This window comes from Vigna unguiculata, chromosome 8 (genome assembly GCF_037176805.1).
Source record: "Vigna unguiculata cultivar grain cowpea cultivar isolate G323 ecotype 2 chromosome 8, ASM3717680v1, whole genome shotgun sequence".
NCBI lineage: Eukaryota > Viridiplantae > Streptophyta > Magnoliopsida > Fabales > Fabaceae > Vigna > Vigna unguiculata.
In genome coordinates, this window is record NC_140799.1 from 20,882,371 (window position 1) to 20,890,737 (window position 8,367).

General features: G+C 37.3%; 1 pseudogene; it reads right to left on the reverse strand.

Moving 5' to 3' along the window:
• Positions 1-1,677: 1,677 nt before the first annotated feature.
• On the reverse strand, positions 1,678-3,632 carry LOC146884222 (uncharacterized; annotated as a pseudogene).
• Between the last annotated feature and the right edge of the window lie 4,735 nt (positions 3,633-8,367).

Below are 8,367 nucleotides of genomic sequence, written 5' to 3' on the forward strand. Positions count from 1 at the left end.
AACCAATATAACCTTATTGTTCATACCAATTCCATGTCACCTTTGTAACCAACCATACCATACATGCCAATATCATGTCAAACTTATCAATTCCAATCCATAACATCTGAAATTTCATACATATTCACATGCCTCATACTTTAAATATAGCAAACCAGCCAATCTTACAATTTAGAACAATCAGGGGTGAAAACAGTGTGGCCTGCAACGAGTCTCGCGCAAGCCAGGAGCCCTTGCTCAGGCGAGAGAAGTGCTCTCGCTCAAGCTGCATGCTCTCGCTTAGGTGAGACCGCGACAGAGGCCTTGAGAGGTTTTGCGAACGCTCACTCAGGCGAGGCCATCTCGCTTGAGCGAGATGGTCTTTTGCTCAAAACTCAATTCGCTCGCTTGAGCGAGTACTCGAGCAAAACTCTTGGGCAAGGTTCTGCTACTCTCGCCTAGGCAAGATGAGCTTGCTTGGGCGAAAATCACAAAATAGAGGTAAAACAACCAACATAGAGATAAAACAACCAACATACAACCAAAATATGAAAATCCTAGCTTCCTTTACCTGGAAAATGCTAATACGAGACTTCGACACCAAACCACTAACACAACAGTTCTAAAAACAGGCCACGAAGCTAAAAAACAAACAGTGGAACAAAACAAGAATGGGGTTACCTCGAAACCCTAACTGGAATTATGAAAATGTGACTAGGGAAGAACCAATAGGAGCTAAGAAGCAACTTACGTGACTTAGAGAACGAGACAGAGCTAGTTTGAAGGTGGTGGAGGTCCAAACCCTAGCAGAAGTTTGCAACTACTCTAAGAGGGAATAGGGAATCTATTTTTTGGAAAATCAGATGAATGATTTGGGTTAGGGTAGTTTAGGGTCTTTGGCTCCCTATGGGCTAGCACTAGGCCCAACTGATTTGGGGCAACCCTTTAAAATAAGACAAGAAAATAAACAGATCTTACAGGCTGGCCCGCCTTGAATTTCCACCCCTACTTGCACCAAACTGTAAAAATCCCATCTTGGTGAAGGAGTGCATGATATGTGACACTTTAACTTTTAGAAAAACTCTGTATCCCTAAAGTGCCATGTGGAAAGCTACTAGCAAAATTTCTCCACTAGGAAAGTGACACAAGACCACTACCTTTGTAAAAAAACTCTCGACTAAGAACTCATCATGTGGCCACCATGTCTCTACAGCAAGCTAGGGTAACAAAATTAATCAACTAAGATTAGCTTAAGTTAGTTGCAAACATTGCCCTACAACTTAAACAAGATTGTTCAAAAACCATATACTACTTGATCCTTAATACAAGGCTTTAAAGAAATCTTAGACTACATGACCCTTAATATAAGGTCTAAATATTCCTAATCTACCAGAGATACTCCAAAATGGCCTATTAGATAGAGCTTTGCTTCACCTTGCATATATGACTCTAACTCTTCTTGAAAGTATTTTGCATGGCTTGGGTGTATGCCATCATCCCCTCCCTCTTCAAAAGGATTTGCCCTCAAATCTTCAAGTTTTCATGTGAACATCCTTCCTCCTTTCTTAGATGTTTGGCTTTCTTCCCCTAAGGTCAAATACCCTTCTACAAAAAACAAGAGACAAAGTAAGTGTAACTAGAATAATCATCCAAATCATGTAGCTCTCAAGGATCATACATCTTTTATCAAATGAATGATTAAGGTGTTGAAGTTGGGGAGCATTTCTCTTTAAACTCTTGTTTACCTTGTGTTGAATCCATGTGCTTTTGGAATGACTTTTCTTTTCAACCCAAGGTCATACTTTTTCTTATCTTTCCATTCTACTAGAAGAAGATGGAAATAAGTCCTACTTTGAATCTTCACACAAGTCTTTGGCCCTTAACATGAGTACTCTTTTGGTGGGGCACTCATTAGACTTGTGTGTACTACTTTGACACTTAAAACAATTGATCTCACTTTTATGTGTGCAAGTGTCATTTATTTCTTTTTCTCTCTTCTTTCTCATTTGCACTTGGCCCTCATGTACTTGAGATGGTGTGAGAGGATGAAGCACAAACTTGTTACCCTTATGGGTGAAGGTTATCTCATTGGTATAACCACTGTGTATTGTTTTCTTTTCAAAAAGCCAAGAGCTTCCCAACAAGATGTGACAAGCTTCCATAGGTACTATATCACATAACACACTCTCCTCATAATTCCATATGGAAAACTTAACCTCCACTTGTTGATTAACTATCTTGTCCTCACCATCATTAAACTATAGGAGTTTGTAAGGTTGTAGGTGGAGCAATAATTGAAACATAAGCCACTATCCACAATGAGAGAACAAATGTTTTCTAAAACTTTTCATCTCGTATGAAAGATGTTCTCTCTTTGGGTTAGTTATTGGGGACTAGGTTGATTGTGGAGAGTTCTTCTTATCATAAGAAGACCTTCATTGCAAAGGTAGACATCCTGGCTTTTGTTCTTATATTCATCCTCACTTTCAGTAGAGTTCTTTTCATCTTGGCTACTATACACATCAAAACCCCTTAAGACCATGGTTCCTTTGGTGGGGCTTGTGATGTAACATGACCTCTATCAAGACAATTGAAACACTTAATGTATCTAGTGTGAGTGTGTGATGATGTTCCCTCCCTTGGTCTTTGTGTTTCCTTTTCCATCCCTAGGTTCTTAAGGGGTTCTTCTTCTACCACTTGTTTACCCTCCCTTTTGTAGTCTTTCTTAACATTCGAGTTAGAGTGGAGATTTTTCAAACCTTTTCTCAAAAGTTGTTGATCTACCTTAATGCAAATTTGCACCAAATCATTTAACTCTTGGTAGAGCAACAATTCCATTCTATCTCTAATCTCAAGATTAATACCACTAAGAAACCTAGAGATAGTTGTCTCTTTTCCCTCTCTAATTCCCACCCTCATAGTATAGAGTTTCATCTTTTGCCTATACTTTTCAACACTCTTGTTTATTTGTTGAAGCCTTTGGAGTTTGTCCATAAGCTCTCTATGGTAGTAAGAATGTATGTGTCTTCTTCTTAAGGAACTTTTCAAGTCATTCCATATTGGACTTTAGGGGAATTAAAGAGTCTTCTTTCACTCACTAGGGATGTACACCAATACATGGCATTCCCTTGAAAGCTCAGAGTCGCTAGTTCAACTTTTCTATCTTCTATGATTTCATGACACTCAAAAAGTTGTTTTACTTTCATCTCCCAATCTAGGTATGCCGTAGCATCTTCTTTCCCATGGAAATGAGGAGGGTCTACCCCAACCTGTCTTGGTGGTTGCTCACTTTCACACTCCCTTCTATGTACTCTAAGTGGAGGAGGTTGATAACATTGATTGAAAATTCTACTATTGTCCTCAAATTGTGTGATTTATATGGGAGTTTTTCAACGTCTACTCCTACTCTTACTTTTTCTTAAATCTTCTAGGACCTGTGCTTATTTTTCACTAAGAACTTTAACTTCCTCTTTTAAGGTGGCAATGTATTGATCTCTTTCAACTCTTTCTTTTTCTTTTAAAAGGGTTTCTTGCCTTTGCCAAATTTTTAGTGATCTTAATTCTTTGGCCAAATATTATAAACTTGGTTGGACCTCTTCACTAGAATCACTACCAATTTGATAAAAAGGAGTCTTGAAAGTAGGATTATACATCCTTAAAGTTTTAAAAATATGCAATGCACAAACAAACTTGTATTTCAAAAGTAAATTCCTTAAGAGATTTTCTAGAGGCAAAAGGATCTCAAGTTCACTTCCAAAAAAGGGAGGAGAATCACTAAGGATTACTTCAAATCCAAGCCTTTCCTAGAAAAATTTACCTCAAGACTTCTTGCACCTAACTTCTCAAATGGAATTAGGTTTGAAACACAAGTAGACATACACATTAAACTATAAGAAATAAAGAAAGCAAATAAGCTAAACTATGCAGCCTAATGGTAAGGTTGTAAGGCACTTTGAACCTTCAAGCCCTCACCAACAAAAAACGTTTGCAATATGATAAAAGAGGTTTTAGTTAAGAGATGTGATTCAACACCAAAGACTCACCCAAGACACCTAACTAGGTTGAGAGCTACAAGTCCAAAACAATACAATTTTATAACTAAAATTGCAATTGTTGTTTGTTTCCTCTCCAAGGTGTTCACTCCTCTTCTTACTACTTCCTCAAGGCTTTAAGATCCAATTAGCCTCCACTTCCCCCCCCCCCCTCCAAGATGCTACCTCAAGGATTGGTCCACCTAAAATGAGAAGTCCCTACACAAAAAAAAAAGCAAACTTTGAGAAGAGTCCAAGGAAAAAACAAGAAAAATGTCCTAAATGAAACAAGGCTACACAAAAGAAGTTTTAACTTGGACAAAACAATGAGCAACAAGGAAGACACACAAGAAAATAAGGGTTAGAAACAAAAGGTTAAGAATAAAAAAGGAACACATAAAGAAATACACTAGAATATATCACAAAAACAAAAATAACTAGAGTATAAAGAGGTGCTTTTTGTCTACACTAGCAATGTGCTAATGGTGCACTATGGACACTCTTTTGCATTAATGCATAAGAATATAGTGGTTGGACAATGGTATATTCACATTAAAATAGTGCACAACATCAACATAAGAGTTTACATAAAAAGTTAGTGGTGTTGGTCCCTTGTACACACTTTTGCCTTTTACTTCTGTACTTATTTTTGTTTTTTCTTTTTGTACCTTTTGTCTCTTATATTTTCTTTTGTTTTCAGCACACATAAACACCACTACATACCACAAACCTAATTTCAAAAACTCTTTTGGAAGCTTAAAAGGTCAAGAGACAAAAAATGGACAAAAAATTGAGTAGAATATAATTAGAACATAAAACTCAAACAAACATAAGAGAAACTTAACTCTAAGAACTTGCCCATGGTCTAATGACAATTATGAACTCAAATATGCAAAGAAAAATCACTCAAATGAATTTATATAGTGCAGTTTTGAAAACCAAGTTCAATATATATTTTTTGTGATTTTTGCAAATCACAAACTAGGAGAAAATGTCATCAAAATGACTACACATAATTCAAGACCACATGGATGGATTTAAAAATAAGAGTGACCTAACAAATATGGTATGACCAAATGGTAACACGAAACAAGTCTCAACAATACATAAAAACACACAAATAACAAAAAAGACGGAAGCCTAAGCATAAAAGTTGAATGGTTCAAGATGGAGTAGAAAATAGAACCATGAAAAATGTTGATCATATATGCTAAAAGCTTTGACCTTTGCTAATTATATTCCCCATAACTTCCTCCACAAAACTCTAAATGGTTTGCTTCTTTTTTTTCTTGGAAACTAGACTCACAAGGCTTTTATTTCACTATAAGAACGTAATTTTTTGAACCTCTGAACTAGATGCAGCTTAATTTTGAAAATTGTAAACGTTACTGCCACACTGTTATGTGTAAGAGAGGTTGATTTGGACCATTTCAAGATAGCTACAACAAGACAAGGTTAGGAAAAATAAAAGCAAACTTAATAACCTATCTCTAATACTAAATGATAGATGAGCTCCTTCCATGCTATATGACTCAATCCAAGATGGAGATCTCTAAGGAAGATGGTGGTGGAGAAGGTATGATAAAGGTTGGTGGGTGTCTCGATTTTATGGTGTTTGGGGTGATGAGATGGTGGCTCCTCCTCCAAGCTATATGATTCAATGAAGGGAAGAGGCTATGGTGGTGTTTATTGTATTCTCAAGAGTGGTTGGGCCAACTGAAGAGTAGGGTGGCTAGAGGATACCACATGAGATGCTCTAGCCTTTTGGTGACCTAAATGAGTAGTATGGCACAATTTTGGTAGCATAACATTACTTAATTCATGGGTGAAAATACATGGGAGGAAACACCTCTATTTACAGAGTAAGGTGTCTCCAAAGTAGACTAAAAACCCTAAAAATGCTACCTTGCACTAAACCCTAAAAATCCATCTTGGGGAAGGAAAGCATGACATGTGACACTCTAACTTTTAGAAAAAATTTACATTCGTAGAGTGCCAAGTGGAAAGCCACCTTAGCAAAACTTCTCCACTAGGAAAGTGACACATGGTCACTACCTTTGTAAGAAAACTCTCAACTAAGAGCTTGGCATGTGGCCACAATATCTGGCCACCAAGGTAGGGTTACAAAATTAATCACCTAAGATTAGCTTAAGCTAGGTGCAAACATTACCCTACTACTTAAGCAAGATTGTTAAAAAGCCCTATACTAATGTAATAGAGATACTCCGAAATATACTAGTAGAAAGAGCATTACTTCACCTTGTATAAATGACTCTAACTCTTTTTGAAAGTGCTTAACGATGGCTAAGGGGTATGGCATCATAAACTGACGATTGTGCAAGGCCCAACTTTAGTCAAAGGTGGTTGGTGTTTCTCAGCAACAACAACGGCGAAAAGCAAAAAAAAAAAAGAAAATTTCAGGTGCGGAGGTTCACACGGGAGGAAGGATTGGCCTTTAGCTTAGATGAAGTGTTTCAAATGCTAGAGGGAGAGGCACATCACTAAGAATGGTTCTCGTAGGGAAGGCCAAGTTGAGTGCTGTTAGAATAAAACTAAGTAAGGAAGGAGATGGAAGGTCTATTATAGCTGAAAGAGAGTTTGCGATGTCTATAGTTAAAGCAGTTAGCACATGTGGTCATATTCAAAGATGTATGTTAAGTGGTAGTTGTGCTAAGGGTTTTGGTTTAGTTTGGAGTAGGGCAATCCTTGGCGTCGTATGCATTGGTAATGAGGCAATAGAAGGTGGGAATGTTATGGTTTAGTGTTTTTTTTTTGTTTATAAGAAAAATGATTTTGGGAGGGGGGGGAATTGATACCTTGTGTTGTGCATATTGTTATGTTGTGCATATGATGTTAGAGTTAAATGTTGTGAGTTATGGACTGAATTGGTAAGTGCAAAAGGTTTGGGTGAAATGTGGGTTTAGGTCATGAAGGTTTTTTTGGTAGGTTTATTCATAGGCCGAGTAAGCATATATATATATATATATATATATATGGGTTCTGTGGGTTTTTTAGAATTGATGTAGGATGTCAATACTGTGATAAGTATTGTGATGCATGTGTTTTGCTTCGAGAGGTAAGTATATGGTAGGGGAAAGTTTAGAATGTTTTGTGCATATTTTTTGTTGCGAGAATGTGTGGAAATGGTACCTTGTGCATAAAATGATGTTTTCTCATTTTTGTGTGTGCAATGTTAGGCCTTGAGTGTTGGGCATTGAGCATTGGGCGCTAAGCGTTGGCCTCTAGTACTAAGTGTTCTGTTTTACGAGGCATTAGGCATTGAGCGTTGGGTTTCCAATGTTGGGTGGTGGGTTATACGAGGGAAATGGCGCTGGGCTTTGGATTGTTTGTTTTTTTATTTTGCTTAGTTGAATGATATTGCAGGTGTTATGGTGATAATACATGTATAACTTGGGTTATGTGATATTTTGTGATGATGTATGACATGATATTATAATGTGGGGTTACTCGTATGAGGATGTGGTTATATGTATATATATGTAGCATGATATGATTTTATTGCATTATGAGTTAAGGTATGTTGTTCTTGTGATAAGATGTAGTATGCATTTGTATACATATGTGAGGGAATGATATGAATTTTCTGATAAGTGTAAAACCAGGACGGTTCTTTTACCTAGAAGGTTTCATTCCGTCATAAGTCTTTAGCATGAGCTTAGCAAAAGTGTTCCTACCCAAGGCTTTGTTGAGTGGGTGGAGTTAGTTCTTGTAAGTCTATAGAAAGCAGGTGAAGTTATTTTGCAGGAAAGCTACAATGGTTGGTTATAAGAGAATGTCATACCGTTGATATTACTTGGTGATAATATGTAGATGATTACGTGTTGTGGTTTTGAGAAGTTGGTATCTTGTATGAATTTATGTTATGTTGTGGTAATGCTAGGTGAGTTGTATGATGATATACATTGTTATATGATGTGTTACATGGTCAGCTCACCCTTGAATCTTTGTGGTTGTGCTTACCACCTCCGATGATCATATAACTTTTGTTATATGGGAGTAGATGTTGATCTAGACCTTTCCATTTCAGATTAGAGGAACGTGAAAAGAAAAGTGTTGGCGGTTAAGAGAAAGAAATACGAAAGAAGGAATAGACTCTACAAAACCCTATCGTTTCGAAGGAATAAGATTTGAGAACAACAAAGTGTGTCCAAGAGGTAACAACTACTATATTTCTTTTCATACTACGCGTCCTCACTTTGGTTAGGGTTAGGGTTTTGGGCCTTGCAACAATGCTAATGTGCGTTTTGTTGACTAAGGCTCTCATGGGCTTTATGGGTGTCAAAACGGGCCAGCCAAGTACGTTTTGGCATGTCACGCCTAGAGTTGGAAGTGTTGA